Below are 18,753 nucleotides of genomic sequence, written 5' to 3'. Positions count from 1 at the left end.
TTCTTGCACACAGATCATGGGAGTTCTGTGCTTTGGTCCAGCTCCAGGAGAGGGTTGCCAGCTTTTGCCTCAGTATTTCTGACTAATTCCACAAAATGCAATTTTGTTGGTGCCCAATTGCCAGAGTGTCAGCTCTGCTATTTAAAGCAGTTATGTTCTTTCAATACAGTTTGTATGCATCCAGTACTTCTTAAAAATATTAGATCAGTATGCCCTTTGTTGTAGCTCATTCATTTTCTTTAGAAAACATTCTAATTTAGGTTGGCTTCTCTAATATGTCACCCAAATTCATGCTATGGCTTTATTTGCCATAATGTGGCAAAGCTATGACATCGATCATGGCAATTGCTACAATGGTGCTGAAATCTGGGATTCGTATTTTCTCTTGGGGAAGTCTATAGGCTTTGCTTCAGACCAAAAACATGAACCTCCACTTGTCATCTTGGTAAGAACACCTAGTTGCACAAAGCACCTACATCTTCTAAAAATACCTCTTTGCAGCAAACAAGAAAACAAGTGTTTTGTCATGCAGTGAAGAGGATGGGTGTCCCTTGGATATTTCCCCAACCATGTTTCTTTCAATAGTGTCACTCAAAGGGTTAAATGGCTTGTTTCATTCCTTCCTTACCAGGCATGATGTCCATCCAAAACGACAAATGCTTTGTTAAAAGGGTTGCATGTACAAGTCAGTATCTTCAGACTACTGTAAATCTTCTTAAGTACCTCCATATATCAAGAAATATTGTCAGTTTTTTTAATCAACTACCAGTTTTGAATGAAAGGAATTCCCACCCAAGGAAAAAACATCATCACATCGTGATTGTTTTGTGCTACGGCCATTGTTCATAGTGTGTATCGTCCATCCGTCCACCCCATAGATAGAAGGTTCATGTCTTGGAATTCAAGGTGAGATGTGTTTCTGTAGTTCTGGTTCCTATTGTCAGTGATAATTCCACTGATAACAGAATAGCATGCCCGTTCTTTGTGTGGGGAAACATATTTGTGTTTCACTAGAAATGTTTGGTTAACAGAAGCACAAGAAACTGAACCACAAAATCTAAAAAGGGAAGTTTAAATGTATTTTTTATAGGAGCGGATCTGTAATAAAAACAATAAAATCCAGTGTTTAAGCTTTATAGAAATAATTTAATGACCAGCTGCAGCAATAAACACCTTTCCGTTTTGATTGGGTCTTAACTCCTCCATCCAGTGATTAATTGCTCCGTGAAAGACAAACACATTACATTATACCTTAAGTATAACATCCTGTTTTAAAGATTCCACTAGTACAGTTTAAATGTTTCTGAACCTGTTCAGACTTTAAAAGGATATTTCAGAGATCCTACATTTATCATTACCACTCGCATATATTCAGGACCAATGCAATAAGTGGCCACTATTTCCTTTCTCATACTCAGCTTTGGCCTTGCTTGCATTTCTATTCCGTTTAGATAGAGAGTAATGTAACATCGTGGTGTCACAACTTGTTTTCATTGGAAACACTATGGAAAGTACAGGATGAAGGTTGTATTTTATTTAAATTGTGGGAAAGTTCTGTAACTGGTTCATATGCATGACCAAGCATGCATTAATGTAGTATTCAAGCCATACTTGTTGCAGATAACAGATCTCAGCCTCTAAAACAGTGATTTAAAAATATTTTTGATATAAACTAGTTTTTATCTAAATTATCTAAAAAGGAAATAATGATGGTAAAAATGTCTAATTCATGCACTCCTCTTAAGCAATTAGGCTTTCCTTCTGGAGGAAGCCTGAAAAAGGGACAGTATATGATGCTAGCATGGAGATCTCTGCCACAGCAGAGATTTTATTTGTATCAGAAGCGTGAAGTTTGCTTGCTTTTTGAATTCCATTTTATTTCAGTTTGTGTTGTAACCTCCATTTGAGAGCATTACCTTGAGTTTTGTTATAGAATCACAGAAGGGTTGAAGTTGGAAGGGACGTCTTGAGGTTATCTGGTCCAACCACTATGCAGGGTCACTTAGGGCCAATTTCCCAGGACAACGGCTTTTGAATATCTCCCTACAAGGTGGGAGATTGCACAACCTTTTCCAGTGTGTGGTTACCTTCGCAGTCCAGACAGCAGCTTGTGCCTGTGTCCTCTTGTCTTTTCACTGGGCACCACTGAAAAGAGCCGGGCTCCTCTTCTTCACAACCTCCCTTCGGGCATTTATATATATTGATAAAATTCTCAGGAGATTTGTTTTCTTCAGGCTGAACTGCTGCAACTCTCAGCCTCTTCTCCTTTGCTGGGCTGTCTTCAATAGCTTCATATCAAGCTTGCACTGGGGATTTTATTTTGGATTAAAACATTTGTTCTGGGGTGATACCTTCTATGAAAACTCAGCACAATTTAGCACTTCTTCCTTTAATGGTTTCTCTGATAAGCCAATCCAGAGAAACAACAGGTCCCAGAATGAGAACGTGAGCAGATATGCAAGATCAGGATGCATTTTAACCTGTGGCTCTGGATATGGTCGACAAGAGGTGTCAATGGTTAACGCACGTTCCTTTGCTAAGCTGACAGTTTTTGCTTGCTCTGCTTTCCCGTAGCCACCTGAGATCCCTGACTGAGTAGAACTTGACAGAAATGTTCATGAACACAGAAAAATGAGGCAGTAATAAGAAGAGCCAGAGCAGCTGGGTGACAGCATCTTACTGATCTTACTGTAAGGAAAGGTGCCAGCTCTAAGATCTCTAGAGAAATCTAGAGCTAAGGGCAGAGTGTTTAGTCTCGGCCCAGTCCCAGGAAGCTGTGCTGTTGGGAGAAAAAGGCTGAGATAAAGCTCTCTGCTCATTTCATGATCTAAAAGGAAACATTTCGCAGACCTAATTTAAATTGCAACTAGGTGAAATCAACCATGTTAAGGCTTGTATAGTGTACAGTAAAATCAGATTTGCTATGCCTTGAAGTACAAGACTTTTAGAGACAAAGATCTAACATTAGGCTGAATAAATTTTATCACTAGACTTCAAAAATGTAATTTAACCATTATTAGCATCCATTAACATAGGTGGTGTAATTTGTCTGCTTTATCCAAAAAAGCCAACTAGGCAGTACAAACATGGATTGAGATAGTTAAAGTGCTTATTTAGGTATTCAAATATGAAAACCTCGGTCAAACTTCTGAATGATGTTAAAGACAATGGGCCAAACTATTTATTGAGAGTCTTTTGGTGACAAATCTGGTCCCCTTTGAGTCAGGCTGTACAGTAACAAGCTACTGGGTAGTTTGCAAGGGGATAGCTGTCAGGTAGTTAGCTGCTTCTTTAAAGTACAAACTCCTTGCTGTTAACAGCTATTACTGGTTCCTGCCAGAAATGCAACAGTATTCAGGATTTCTGAAATAGAGGGAACAGTGTAAAACATTACTTTAAAGCAGTGGAAAATGTATAGTTTAAATATGCATACAAGAATATAGGAAGACAATCAGAAGTACAATACAACTGGTGAAAATTTGGCAAGAGAAAATCTTTGAAGTCATAAATGAAAATAATTTGAAATCAGAATATCAGGTAAAAGTCTTCCTTCCAACTGTCCTATTTTGGTAGAAGTTTGTTTAGATGGGTTTTTTTTTTTATATAATTTTTGTACTTATTTGGGAGATAAAAATATGGTAGCTTTTTATCGTGATAAAGACAGATTGTATTGGAAACTTTTGCTTTCCATTACTGTGTGGCAGTTTGTAGGTATCTCTCTTTAAGCTTCTCTGTTTTCCGTAGTGATGAAAGCAATAAAGCCAACCTAAAACTGTGCGTGTGTGACCTCAGCATATCATGAACTTCATCCTCTGAATCTGTGTAGTTAGAGATCAGCAAGACATGCATGGGGCAGCATCTGGTTAATTCTCTCGCTGACTTACATGGCACACAGTGCGTCTGTGCAGATTGTGTACCATTGTGTCTTGATATACAGTCATATTGGTACTTGCACAAATGATCCTGCAGGATACGTTATCCTCTGACAAAGAAAGGGTTGAAATAAGCTTTTCATGCTCTGTTTTCATCAGCATTAAGGTTTATATGCTAGATCCTAGAACTTCGGAAACATAATTTGTTTTGCAGACTCTTCCCTGAAAGTGTTCTCTGTTCCAATCTGATTTTATTTTTTATATCTTTCCCATTTCAGTGTAGTCATAACATTAAAAATCAGCTAGTTTCAAATAATAAAAAAGTCCTGTTACAGAATTTAAATCTTATATTATAGAGAAGCTTTTAGATTTAAGATGTACATATTTACATTAATATCTTGATCTTTGCTATCATTCTTTTCTTGGGTGCTATTTCTGGTTTTACCTGATACTGTTCAGACAGGGTATCAAGACTGATAGACTTGGTAAATATATTTGAGTTGAAGTATTTCAGTAGTTCTCATTACTCTAGACATATCTGAACTTACATCCATTGATTATTTCTGCGCGAGGTTGCCACGATGGAATCATCCACTTAATAGGATGAAGCAACAGCAGTCCAGAAACAATTGTAGCTTTTGAACAGATATGGAAAATAACTCATCATGTCGAGGATTCTTTTACGTAGTGCACAGAGAAGAAGAAAATATGAATTGACAGCAATCAATTCAGAGAGCTTTCAGAATAACTTCTATTTGTCCATTTTAATATCAGCAGCTACGTTATATAACATAAACATGACAGGCCTGAATGTGACCCAGCCAGGTGCCTGCCCCCAAAGCAGCTGGTGAAGGTCCCTGAGGCTTTCCTGGGAATTCTCGGGAGGCTAGGAGGTAAAACAACATCATCATCTTGCAGTCCCCAGCTTCTGGGGAAGTGGGGGCAGAAAAACCCCCACATACCTGCAGATGACTTCTGACTTTGTCCAGAACTGTGGGTGTCCTTTTCCCTTCGTTATTTATTTACATTCAGTAAAACTCAGATGTAGCCTAGGACGTGGGCCAGTAACTGCTGTATTGGAGAATATTGTTAGTCCATCTGATGGTTTAGAGGAAGACAACCCCCTCTCCTCCTTCATTCCCTTCATAGTGCACCTGGCCAGTTGTGCAATGCTAACCAATGAACAGCTGCTAACAATGAGGAAATTGTGCTCATAAGAAGTAGCTCAGGATCTGATGGTTATTCTCTAGGGAGAAATCGAAGCACTAGGGATGTGTTTCTTGCCAGGATGTGCTTTTCCCCCCCGCCACCCCCCGTTTGAAAAAGTTGTCTCTGTGTTGAATTAAACACTTTTATCTTCTCTGTTTATGACTTTGTGGAGCTGGTTTCTTTAGAGGGGACTCCATTTCCCCATCATTTCCTCTTCCCCTCCCCCTTTTCCCTCTCCCACTCCCTCCCCCGCCTAATCCATCTGGGAGGATTAAGGATTTTACAGCTGAGAAATAGCTAGGCATTGGAATAGCTATTTATAGCATGATGGGTAAGTTTTCCTAGCAGTAATGTTTGCATTAATGTCGTCAATATATGTGTAGGTGAGTATGTGGATGTGAATTAGCACATGGGGTACATTTCACAGAGTCTGTGCATCTAGCAAGTATGTGATGTATGCTCTCAAGACATTCCTATTCACTGAGTGTCCTTCCTACAAACATCTTGTAGTACTTTAAAAAATCTGAAAACAAAAAAACAACAACAAAAAGCCCCACCCAACACAAATCCAATCAGGATATGAAAATTCAGTGCCAAAAAGGCAAGTCTTTAGACATGACTGAAACTTAGCTAATAACATAACTCCATCTATGATGAGAAGTCAGTTCTTTGGGCTTGGGAAAATAAGCAGAAACATCTCAACTCTGATGTTGTTTCAGTTTGAGAAAGCCTGCCATCCTTCACAGCCTGAGTTAGGCATATGCCTCTGGGAGAGCAGTCAAAGGAATCCATATAAATAATGAATGTAGTGAATCTTTTTCTTTTGTAAGTATGAAATTGTTGCATTGATTTGTGTTTTCAGTCTGGTAAAACCTTCTAAGTGTAAACAGATTCAATTCAGAATGGCTAGACAGGAGTTTCACAAGTAACTAGCAGTACTCACACTGCTCTATGTAAAAGTTTTCTTTTTTTTTCTTAACAGCTTCAGTGGATTCAGATGCTATCAAGGGACATATAGCAATCACTATTAATTTATAAACTCATTATTTTAGTACATATTTCTCTACAGGCCTTCCTGTTTCATCATGAGAAAGAATGACAGAGTATTCTAGTTGGATCAATTTCTCATGTTAAAATAATTTTTACCAACTCACAACATTTCTGTACTGGCATAAGAAAACTAAAACTGTTTCTGGCTTGAAAATATGTTTGTTATAACACAAACAAATATGTATGCTTCTGTATGAAAAGACATTAAAAAAATCTTTAAAAAGCTGCTACAGTTGAAAGTTTTCACGAGTGGATAGAAAACAAGTGATCAGTAGCAGTCATGATTCACCAATCCATTTAGTAATGGTCATAGTATCTAGTAGAAAATCTGCTAGGATCGCTTGAAATACAATTAATTTTCTTTGTTTTTCAACTTGAAATAGCCCATAGACGTCATCCAACAGAAAGCTGAAAAACATTGAAGTAAAATTGCATCTCATTTCATTCTGTATTGAAAAATAAAGGGTACTTGGGCTGATGCTCTGAAGCAAGTCACTGGGGTACCATTAAATGGATGTCAACCAAGTGGGCAACGTTTGCCTGATGGCCTTCAGATTGCACTTGCAGGCTGGTCCTGAAATAACTGTGAACACTTTACTCAAACTTGCACTGAATCTGATGTTTTCAGTCGTCATCATTATGACCACCAGATCACAATATCTGAAAGTGTTTCTTATGAAAAGCAGGCTTTCTTGGAACACCTCCAGCTGTGTTCGGAATTGGAATTTCTGATCAGATCAGCAGAATCCACGAGTGTCTTGCTGTGAGCAAGGAAGCAAGAACAAACTAAAACCTAAAAACAAGTACTCAGTCTATCTGTTGACATGGTTTGGGCCAGTCACAGAGAAAGCATTTGAAGCCTTGAGGAAGTTCTGGCCTACCACATAGCTGATGAAAAGTAATGAAGACCATCTGGTCTTCATAATAACTGAAATCATCTATGCCAGCTTCAGACAAGGCAGCATTCTATCATTCCTAAGCATGCAGCAATCTAGCCAACTTCGGATAAATGTACATTTTGTGCCAGTGCCCTCAGAAATTATACCCATGCTTCTTCCTATCTCATCTCATGTTCTGTCTCTTTGTTTTAATAACGTTACAGAGCAAGACATTCTCTGCAGTACCTTGCTTCTCTTAGAACATGCAAGCTATGAAGTGACAGAAGTGACATAAGCTCCAGATGAAATGCAAATGCTTAAGTTCTCATTGTTAAATTTCACTTCAGCCTTCGACAGGCTTCAATGCATAGTGTATGTGTTAGCCCATGCAAGGTAGAAAATCAATATCATCTCTCTCCTTTAGGGGATTTGACTTAGCATTTCAAAAGGCTATGCCCTTTACTTCACCTAGATATCTCTGTTGCCTCTGTTATCCAGGACATTCCAGAACAGCTGAGCTCCAAATGATATTCTAAAATTCAAGCTTGCAGTGGGAGTTAGATACAGTGTACTTTAATTAGAATATTATTTATTAATGACACTGTGTATGAATTTTAATGCTTTTAAGTTATATTAGTAGTTCCAGGGTAGATTCTTCCATTGGTTATAAAGGTTCACATCTCTTCTAAACCATTCAGATGGGTAGAAATACTCTGGAGTTTTTCAGCCAGAATTGATTCTGCAACCAGCACTAGCCACTCAGGCAAATGCAGCTGTTATTTTTATACTGATAATGCTTGTACATTAGATGACTTTGTCTGCTTCCTGATGTAGGTATTATTTTTACAATAGTTTTATTTTGCTCACCAAAAGCAGAGTAAAAAAATGTTTCATGAAAAAAGGAGAAAGTTGCTGGGAAAGACTTCAGTATGAGAGGTGGGGCTATTCTGCAAACCGCTGTATAAATAAGTTTTAGGCAGTTTTGGAGGCGTGACACAGCATTCATGCAGAAGTATTAACCTCAGGATTGTAATTATTTGATAAATGCATCAATTTCCAAAGCTTCGTGCATCTTGAATGGAAATAATTTGGTTTTATCAAATAGCAGCCAGGCCTCCCTTTAAATAAATCATGATTTTCTTGTTGATGTGGTTGGTGTTTCTCAATCATACGAGCAATTTTTTTTTTTGTTTTCAGCATTCCCACTTCCAAATTTTTCTACTTCATCATTCATTCCTATTACTGTTTCGTTGCTGTATTAGTCTCTCTGATCTTAATTTCCTCAAGGGCTCTTGCTAAATATATATTAGGGCTGGGCATATTTTATTATGCCCTATAAAGGCACTTTTACATATTCAAGCTCACGATTCCTCGTTGCTCATGCAGTTAGACCCACTAAAGTGGGGAAGACCACTTACACCAATATGCAAAATCAACTCTCAAATATCCCAAGGTATGAAATTTAATCTTGTTAGCACAAATCTGTGTTGGGATTTTGTGAGAGAACTTCTATGCATCTGTTTAACCCCTGGAGCTTTTACATCATTTCTCTGAATGAAGTTAATATGATCCACACTTTTTTTTTTTCCCTTTGCTCTTTTGAATCATGAGAGAGTGTGGGATTTTACTTATGATACATTTAAAAGATTGATCCGCAGCAAGTCTCCTGAAAGAAGTACATTGTACAATATGCTGCAGGCTATTTGAAAAAAATAGATGAATAATTGTATTTTAAAAACTGGTTTCTTCAATAAAGCTAAGATGAATTTTTAAAAGTGACAGTAACACAGCACTTCCTTTGAAAGAGCAAAGGAATTGCAATGCAAAATATTGGTTCCTTCAGTTGAAGTCTTGGGTTCACACCTCTCTGGTTATAATACAGTATCGCAGTAGACTTTAATATTACAGTGGCTTTGAGAGGTTTTGGCCTGTTTGTCCAAAACAGCAGAACTCAAAGTAGACTATTTATTTTGGCAAATATTTTGAATCCCCAAATTGTACAGATTATCTACTCAATATGGGTATAATCACTTCAGGAACTGCTGATTTTGTTAGAGACTTGAACACTTGAAGATTCATCAGCACCTCCAAAAAATCCAGATTATGAAGAAATTAGGGTAAAAGTCTTTGTCTTCACTTAAGACAGTTTGATAAAAGTGTAATTAAAGGTATAATAGTTTGCTTGAAGCAATACAACTTCAGGGATAGATGTCAGGGGGTGACTTCTAGCCCTGTTGATACTGGAGGTAAAATTTCTATTGACTTTTTGCTCAATGGACTACTTTTTTAGTCACTTGAAGTTTGCACCATTTTAAAATACAGTTAAGTAAAGCACCTGCTTAAAATAAATAGTACCCTACATTACTGGGAACAAAGTACAACTTTGTTTTGTTACTGAATCAGAACCAAAGGTGGAAAATAACTTGTCTGTCTTGTTTCATAGTCCACCCTATCAATGTAAACAGATGTTAAACTGATGTTTATACACGCACGCTATATTCTTATCAATGATCTAGTAATACTGTTTGTAAAGTAGAAGATAAGATGTACCCATTATACCAGCCAAATGTATCCATATGGCTACTCAACTAAAAGCAGGGCAAAAAAACAGTCATCAAAAATTGCACCACCACCAAATAAATACCCTTCTGAAATGCTTTGAGAGCCTGTGGAGCTATGGTCAAGCCATAAGGAATTTTTTTTTTAATCAGTTAAAGCAGAACAACAGAAAACAAAAAACCCCACATGCTGCTAATGAAAGACTTTAAAAGCCCTTCCCTTCATTTGTGTTTGTGAAGGTAAAATTGCCTGTATGAGTGTAAGGATAGAATACTGGAGGGTTTCTACTGAACTTTATCATCACGTGATACAACGATTCACTCATGATTTTTCTTGTGTCACTGCAAAGGATCAGGATTCCTCTTATTAGAACTTTCACTTGAAATCTGCTTCAGCCCAGCATTTGCTGTGTGCTTTAAATTCAGGTGCTCAGGGAATGAGCCATCACTGGGCAGGTTTGAGATACCAATCTGGCAGCTTCTTATCTTATTTCTTCGTCTTCCCACATTTTGAGGACATGCATTTAAGAACATCCAGTTTTTCTTTGCAGGAAAAACATTTCCTTGTGCAAAGTAGAACACGTAGACCTGATTTATTTCTCATTTCAGCTGAAAATCTGCCGATTTTTACTTAGAGTTGATGTCTCGTCTCCCCCCCCCCCCCCGCACTGCTTTTCTTTCCCCTTGCCCCCCATCTGTATTACAGGACAGACTGTGACTGGCATTCAAAGCAGTACACATGAAATGAAGGGAGGGCTGCAAGGGAGAAGATAATTTTGTTCCTTATATAAAAAAACATGTATGGGATCCAGCTGTAAAGTCCTTGCTGCTCATACATACCCCTTCAGAGGGAAGTATTCATCATACTCCCCTGTTCCCTTTTATGCCAGAAATACCAGTCACTTAGTCTCCAGTCTCTATTTAACCTAATGTGAAGGGGATTGCATACTGTGCTTGCTTATCGTAGCAGAAGATGGGGGTTAATGGTGTAGAAGTCCCTTCCCTCTGTTCTTCCGAACAGCCATATTTTTTTTTTAAGATAGTGACATATGCACTGAGAAAACTCTTCTGCTTTATATAACCCACATGCCCACCTACTGCAACATTCCCTGCTTTTACACGATGTAGTGAGCACTGCGCTGCTTTTATCTTCTTCCAACCCCCATCGGATGTGCTGTTCTTAGGCTTCTTAGGTTTCACAGCGGGAGGATGAGTTCTTCAGGGCCCGTTCTCAGATGCAGATTTTTTTGACCATAAAATTCTCATGCTCACTGGTGGCTGTTGGTATTTGTAGGGGAAATGAAGAAAGTGTTCTCAATTAATTCCTCACAAACAAAGTTTGCGCAACAGGGATTACTGCCAGTGTATCCATCTCCTGGACTTTCCAGTGGTATTAACTCACCTTCAGAAGGGGCCGTTGTAGGGGCAAAATGGAATCAGTTTAAAGGTGATCATAGGGAAGTGTGTACTGAATAGTTTTGTTGATAGAGGATTCTGATTTGGTTGTTTTGGGTTGTTTTTTAGCTAGAGGATACTGGGGTTTTTAAAATTTAATTTTCTTTAAAGCCTATAATTGCATAATGGCTGTGCCTGTAAATTTTGTGGTTTGTTTAGCGTACGTATATGCAGTCATGGTTCCTATTTGGTTTCTGGGATTACAAGACTTTCAAGTCATTGAACTCCACAGAAACTCTTACTGGGATACTAATGTTAAATTACTGACATAAAGGGTATGTTACACTACATGATCATTTGAGCTGTATGGGCAGTCCAAGCAAGTAGTGCCAAAAGATTCTGGTAACCAGTAGACACATTAAAGCTCTAACTGTGCTACATCTCTCATGGTCTGTAGGCATGAATGGTTTAATGTGTGGGCTGTTCTGGAAGGTCAAGGCAACAGAGTTGGAGTGGAGGGAATAAATAATTCAGGTATTTATTTCTATATTTTTTTCTCTGTGGTCCCCTCTTGTTAACAATGTGATAGGGAAGTTTTGGACAATGCTGCTTAAAGAAGCTACAAGTGGTTGCAGGAGACCAAATGGAGTCATTAATGCCATGGAGCAGCAACAGGTCACCTGGCAATACAGCCAAAACGTGTATTAACACAGCTTTCTACTGTTTAATGAAGGGCCACAGGGAACTCAGAAAAAAATGGCATTGTATCCTCTTTATCAGTGACACTGATGATGGAATTTGGTGCACCCTCAGCAAGTTTGCGGATGACACCAAGCTGAGTGGTGTACTTGACACAACAGAAGGAAAGGAAGCCATCCAAAGGGATCTTGACAGGCTTGAAAGATGGGCCTGGGTAAACCTAATGAGGTTCAATACAGCCAAGTGTAAGGTCTTGCACTTGGGCCTGAGGAATCCCAGACATAGATACAGACTGGGAGAGGAGCTCCTTGAGAACAGTCCTGCTGAGAAGGACCTGGGTGTCATGGTGGACAAGAAACTTAACATGATCCAGCAGTGTGCTCTTGCAGCTCCGAAGACCAATGGTATCCTGGGGTCCATCAGAAGGGGGGTGGCCACCAGGGACAGGGAGGTGATTGTCCCTCTCTACTCTGTCCTTGTAAAGCCCCATCTGGAGTACTGTGCCCAGATTTGGGGCCTGCAGTACAATCAAGATGTGGAACTGTTGGAGAGGGTCCAGAGGAGGGCCACGAAGATGACTAGAGGGCTGGAGCACCTCCCCTATGAAGAGAGGCTGAGGGAGCTGTGCCTAGAAAAGAGAAGGCTGCAGGGGGACCTCATTGCATCCTGCCAGTACCTGAAGGGAGCATAAAAACAGGAGGGGAATCAACTTTTAAAAGGGAAGACAATGGCAGGGGAATGGATTAGAGCTGAAGGAGGGAAGGTTTAAATTAGATTTTAGAGGGAAGTTTTTTTTACAGAGTAGTTGGGTGCTGGAATGGGCTGCCCAGGGAGGTGGTGGATGCCCTGTCCCTGGAGGTGTTCAAGGCCAAGTTGGATGGGGTCCTGGGCAACCTTGCCTAGATCATGCCTGAAGATCGGTGGTCCTGCCTATGGCAGGGGTCTGGAACTCTATGATCCTTGGGGTCCCTTCCAACCCAGACCATTCTATGATTCTGTGAGGGCAGGACAACTTCTGTAGTGTTTGGTGTGGGCTGCCTCTGAACTGTTAGCCATATCCAGGGTAGGATTTTTAATGGGCTTTGGTTTCTCTTTGACTGTAATGTAGACTTGCACATGGGGTGTAGCTTCAGGTGACTGAATGCCACTCTCTTCAGCACGCAGGGGCTTACTGCTCAGGTGGGTCTATCTCCCAGTGTTCCCAAAACACTGGAGAAGCGGAAACTCTTCTGGATGATCCGTTTCAAAGAACGGGCTGAAATTCATCTCCTAGTATTTTTTACTTCTTGGAGGAATGCTTGGTTTCCAGCTTCTGGGAATGCTATACTTGTCATAAAGATAATCTGAGAGTATAGGATTAGTTTCTACAAGTTTTTGAGAAATATAAATATGCAAAAAGGAAGTAAACTTATTTTTGTGTGAAATTCTATAGGATTAAGTGAAACATTGACTAACATTTTATAGTAACAGTGTTTGTTACAGTTTAAGGACATTTATGATTTCAGACCCGCATAGTGTTTGAATCCAACTCAATTTCTTGTGTTCCTACATTAAACGATACTTTACGTTCCTTTTTTTTTTTTAAATAGAGCTAGACCAGAACCAAAACTGTAGGTTCCACAGCACTTTTTGCTGAAAACAAATTTCAATCTGAATTTTACAAATGTCTTTATTTCCTAAAGTTTTGCTGTTTGTTCACTGTATGGATGATGTTACTTGTCTCCTGTAGTCTGTCAAGTCTAATAATTGCTCTTTATTTCTGTTGTTATAATTCTGGTTTCTGTATGTTAGAGAAACTGAGGGTTAGTCCCCGTTTCAGTAAACAAAAGAAACTTGCGGAGAGTTGAAATGCAGTGGATGACAGAATTGGATCCAAGCGAGCCATTATTGCACGCTTGGAGGCATTTTGTTTACTTCAAGGCTAATGAGGCAGCATGTTGGCCCTTTAAAAAATGGATTTTTGGGGAACTTCTGAAATTGGCTCTTGCTTTGGCAAAGCAATATGCATTAGGTCAGTCTGAAAACAAGCAATAAATACATCTGGGACATGCTACTAGGTGTGACAAGACATCAGAGTGTTTTTCCAGAGCCTGACAGGAGGCTGGCAGGCCAAGAGCCCAGTGGGACCCACCGTTTCTTTCTCTGTCTTCCTGATCGTTACATCTCGCAGAGGATTATTTTTATACCAAGAAGTTTGAGTTTTAGCCGTCAGGTCTGATGACTTCCACAGTATTCCACCAGTGTACACTTAATCGTCGTCTGCCCCTCTATTCATTCCCGGGTTTCCAGGCTGCGGAATGCCTGTCGCAAGGAAGGAAGCGATCAAAACGCACCTCCGCAGCATGGCGGCTGCCACACGGGCAGCCACTGAAGTGACCTGCCTGGCCCCTCTCTTCCCCCCCCCCCACCCCCCTCCCCGTCCCAGTCTGGCCGAGCCCTGGAAGCCCGTTCAATCCTCCCTACGAAAGGGCAGCGGCGCAGCCGGGGCGGGAAGCGCGGCGCCCCGGGCGTGCGCTCCCTCTGCTGGGCAGCGCCCGCCGCCGCCTGCCTGACCGGAGCCCCCGCCGCGGCGCTCCCTGCCCGGGGGGCTCCTGGCCTCCTCGGCGGGCTCCTGAGCTGCCCGTTCCCCCTGGAGCTTCTCGGGCTTTGGGCCTGTCGTTTCTAAGTCTCATCTTGGATAAAGTCGAGTAAAGCGAATCAACGCCGCCACCTCAACGCCCCCATACGCTTCCCCGTCCCCCCCCCCCCCCCAACTTTCCCTCTTTACTGTGATCATCAGACTAAAAGCAGCATGTAATTAAATTTAACTCCGTTTTTAAATTAATACTTATTTATTAAGTTATTATAAGTCCATCTTTTACAATCATATTGCTCACCCCGCATATACACGAGGGTTCCTTTAAGAGAACATGGGGAATTCCATCTAGTTCTGTGAAGCTAGTTTTTTCTGTCACTTTCTTGCTACTAAGAGGTAAAACCCCACGCTTTTGACAACTTTATTTCAAGCGAGACTGCGGAAAAAAAAATAAAGCATCATGCAAATCATTCAGTGCTGTGAATTGGTAACAAAATTTGGAATAACATCTTATTCCTTACAGGCTGCCTTTTTATAGCTTTTTGTAGGAGTCAATATTGTGATGTTTCAAAGACATTTAAATACACAGGCAAGCTTTTGTATTGGCATGAGAATATAATAAAAATGATTGTACGTTGGCAAATAGGTGAATATTGAATCACATAGAGGTAAGAATTTGCAAGTTAAAGACATTCAGAATTTTTAATATTGTTTACCACTCAGTATTCTGTCACCAAGGACTCAGATTATGGCAGTCTTTCTGTTGACATTTTAATACAGGTCTGAGCTGAAAATTATAGGGAATTTAAAATAAAACTTGTTTTGATCTGCTTCAGCTTCCTAATTGAGCTCAGAGCTGCAGACACGGAATAATTTTACAACTCTGGGTGCTCACCTTTCAGGGTATGGGTGTATTTCATTTATTGAATAACACACCGTGATACTGGAGGTGTCTTGGATCTGTGGCAGTTTACTTCTTGACCCTTTATATTGTCTGTAACAGGCCAAACACTGAAAAAAACCCCACTGTCTTACACCTAGGCCGATATAAAAAGTATCAGTCACTTCCTGGCTCATTTTGTAAGGTCCAGGTATATGCATGTTACTACAGTCCTTAGTGTCTCTGAGAGATAGCTGAAGTGTTTAAAGACAAGGTTTAAATATCCCTACTTACTGCTAGTAGTACTTAGTAACACACTCATCGCTATATTAGTCTTTGGGGAAGTATTTGTATGAGGGTTATTTGAGCAGTGTCAAATTTTCATGAATAATACATGTATTCATTTTGAATGGAAGGTACTCTCTGGCACACTCCCAAAGCACATAACATGTTAAAATTATCTTTGTTTATTTGCTGAGTCCCCGGAATCAGTGTTAGAAGCGCGGCTTCATTACTCCCTTGCATGTCCCATGCTCTTGCCTGACTGGGCAAAGAATATCAATTAAGTAAGCAAGCTGTACAAACTTCAGGGTATCGTCAAAGCATGGGGAGAACCAAATGAGTGTTCAAACAAGAGGAGTTGTACTCTGGGCAAAATTCAAATACTACATCAGCTGTATTCCTCTTGAGGCCAATAAATGTCATTTAGAAATGAATTGGTATTTGACGCTTTTGGGAGTTGTCCTCTCTTTCAGTATATTCCAGTGCAGTCTGACCATTTAGGGCTCTTTTCATGTATGAATATGTTTGGCATTTGGAAAAAATAGCTCTTAAATTTGTATGGGTATTTATTAGTGGTTCTTTTTCGCATTACTTTGAGATTCGTATCTGATATTAAATTGGGAAGCCATCTTAGATGATTTTTTGAAACCAAATTGCAAAACGACTGCAAATGCTGGTCTTTCACATTCTTGCCCAGGTCACAGATTATTCTTGTCACCATATCTTTTGACAGAAAAAGGAACAGTAAATCAGCCACTTGCTCATGTTGCGAGAAAAGAACACTTGCAGCATTTCCCTTGTTGCTGAAAGAAATAAATCGTCCCTTGTTTCATGAAATTTGACTGCTTTTGCAACTTTTAAATTTACAAAATAAAATGCCTCCGGAGTTTTTCTGAACAGAACAGTGACTTTGGTGAGATTTTGAAAGAATGCGGTAATTTGTTCAACTTTCACAAGAAAAAGTCCATGTGCATTTGTCCTGTAAGTCAGAACAACTTCTTCCCAAATACTGCAGTACCTTTGCTGGGTGAGAACTTCACTGGCCAGTGCTGCTGAAAAAGCAACACCTGGGAATGAGGCTTATCTGCACAAAAGTTCAGAAGTTCTGTTCCACGTTCTTGTTTTAGAAAGGCCTCTCTTTGACCATCTTTCTTGGTTCTGTTTTTGAATGTCATTCTTCAGCAGCATTGCTTGCCTGTAGTTCCTCTGCTGAGTTTAGTTTCCACTTGATTTCTTCATGATTATGAAATGCACTGGTTTTGCTTTAAAACAAACAAAAAACAAACGAGGGGGAAAAGAGAAGGTAACTAGCATCTGCCACAGTGCAACCTATGACTTAGGATTTTTTAATTTTCCTTAAAGCACTTTCATCGGTAAGAGTACAGCCTGACAGTGAAATGGGTACAACTTGAAAAGCTGAAGAGTGACCGCAGTTTTGTAAAACCATACATTAAATGAGTGCCACCTTATGTCTGGCTTTCCGCTCTTTGTGTATTAGTGCATGTGCCAGTTTCCTGGTCAGACCTTCTTGTTGTTTTCTGAATTATGGACCTTTCTCTTTTCCCTTTGCTCCATATATTGCCCACACATCGAGTGTTTTTCATATCTTACAGCATCAGTGTATGTCAACTGTTAGCTTTTTCTCGTTTAAAGTGATGGTGGCTATATCTCTATGCTCTCAATGTCTGTTCTTTTAAGTCTTGAAAATTTTTTTGCATCTTGCAAGAAGTCAGGAGCAATTCTTTTGATACTTGACCTCATAGATTTGTGAGAGCCCATTTCTGCTTTACTCTCTGATGTTGCATAACACTATACTGCTCTAAAATATTCTGTTTAAAATAATGTGACTACTTAGCATGGATTCTGCAGCCCATAGCCATGCTAAGTAGTATTCTGTTTCACAAGTGGTCCCTTTGAAGTCAGTCGAGTTACACATGCTTACATCATGTCTGAACTTGGTCCACTGTGTTTACAACATGCATATTTGATATTGCACAGTGGGTGTACATAACTTTTAAAATAGTAAAATCTTTATTACTTTGAGGAGTGTGCACATTAAAGAACAGATTTTCATTTACATCAAGGCTCCTTACGCTCCTCTGGGTAGGCGAAAGGCCTTAAAACTAGCATAAATTCCACTAAGGACCAGATGAAAATCCCTTTTCACAGCCAATGCCATGTAAAATGCTGCTGCATGTAAATCGAAATGCAACCCTTCCCGAAAGGGATCTCTTAATTTCAGGGGAATGTTTTCCCTTTTTTGTTGTCTTTTCCTGTTGTAAAAATACAATCGAATTAATCACATTGACTTTCTGCTTGTTTTTAGTGTACAGTATGCCATCTTACAGCAAGTCTTTTATGATGAGCAGGTGACCTTTTTTTATCCCTGTGAGTTTCAATTCAAATGTTAACACTACTCCTATGCTCATATAAGCAGCAAAGGCTGCTTATTCCTTGGATTACTTCAAAAAAGTAAAAGCAAAAAGGATTAATCCAAATACATAGTGTCAGCTGGAATCAGCTTTGTTTGGGACAGGAAGGCAACGCATAAAAACATATTTTTGAAGAATGTAGAGTTGGACTTTTATGTTAAAGCCTTCTCAAATCTACTTGTTCTTTGTTTTTAAACTCCAGTTCTGGTCCATCTGCATAATAGGCACTTAAGGGGCTACAAAAGTAATCTACTGGAGCTTCATCTTATGCAAATAAAATAATAATAAACAGTTAGAAGCAGTATAAATGTATTGGTTCTTACCTGGTATAGAAGTGTCGCTTTTTGGAGATGACCTTGTATTTGAAACAGTGGACAAGAACTTGGAAGATCCGGGTCCATTTCTTGACCATAGCCAATTCTTTCTTTGCTGCTTGGTGGTTCACTTAGTCTCCATGCACCACCCAGTCAGTCTGTCTACCTGTCTGTTTATCCATCTGCCTCATAGAGATGAAGTGAGGGTAACACGATTCCCATACAAGGCTCTTCAAGGAACTACTTCAGGAACTACTGGAGCAGGGGAAAATATTTTCTGCTGTTGTTAGTACTCTTCCCTAATTTTTGATGTTATTTCTCCCACAAAAGAAAAAGAAAAAGGCTGTTGTAAATCTTAGGGGAGGAGCCATCAATATGAAATCAGGTTATATCTGTACAGGTATATCCTATAGTCTCCCTACATTTAGCATAGAATATTTTGTTTCTTTTGGACAAAATGGTATAATGTTTATCCATATACAGCTACATTACAGCTTTCCTGTATGGTTCCTGAATGCATCCTTCTCATCTTCTTCCTTTTTCTTTTTAACTGGGAAAATAAGCAGTGTATTGGAAATTTTTCTTTATGTGCTGTAGGCTACACTTAGA

General features: G+C 39.6%; 1 protein-coding gene across 1 annotated transcript in view; it reads left to right on the top strand.

The window, feature by feature from the left end:
- SUGCT (succinyl-CoA:glutarate-CoA transferase) overlaps nucleotides 1-18,753 on the top strand; it is a gene marked incomplete at both ends in the record, with an annotated part of 338,773 nt that overhangs the window by 182,513 nt on the left and 137,507 nt on the right. The gene's annotated exons all lie outside the window — the stretch shown is intronic.

Source organism: Gallinula chloropus (genome assembly GCF_964237585.1).
Source record: "Gallinula chloropus genome assembly, chromosome: 2".
Classification (NCBI taxonomy): domain Eukaryota; kingdom Metazoa; phylum Chordata; class Aves; order Gruiformes; family Rallidae; genus Gallinula; species Gallinula chloropus.
This window is presented reverse-complemented; position numbering and strand designations above follow the sequence as displayed.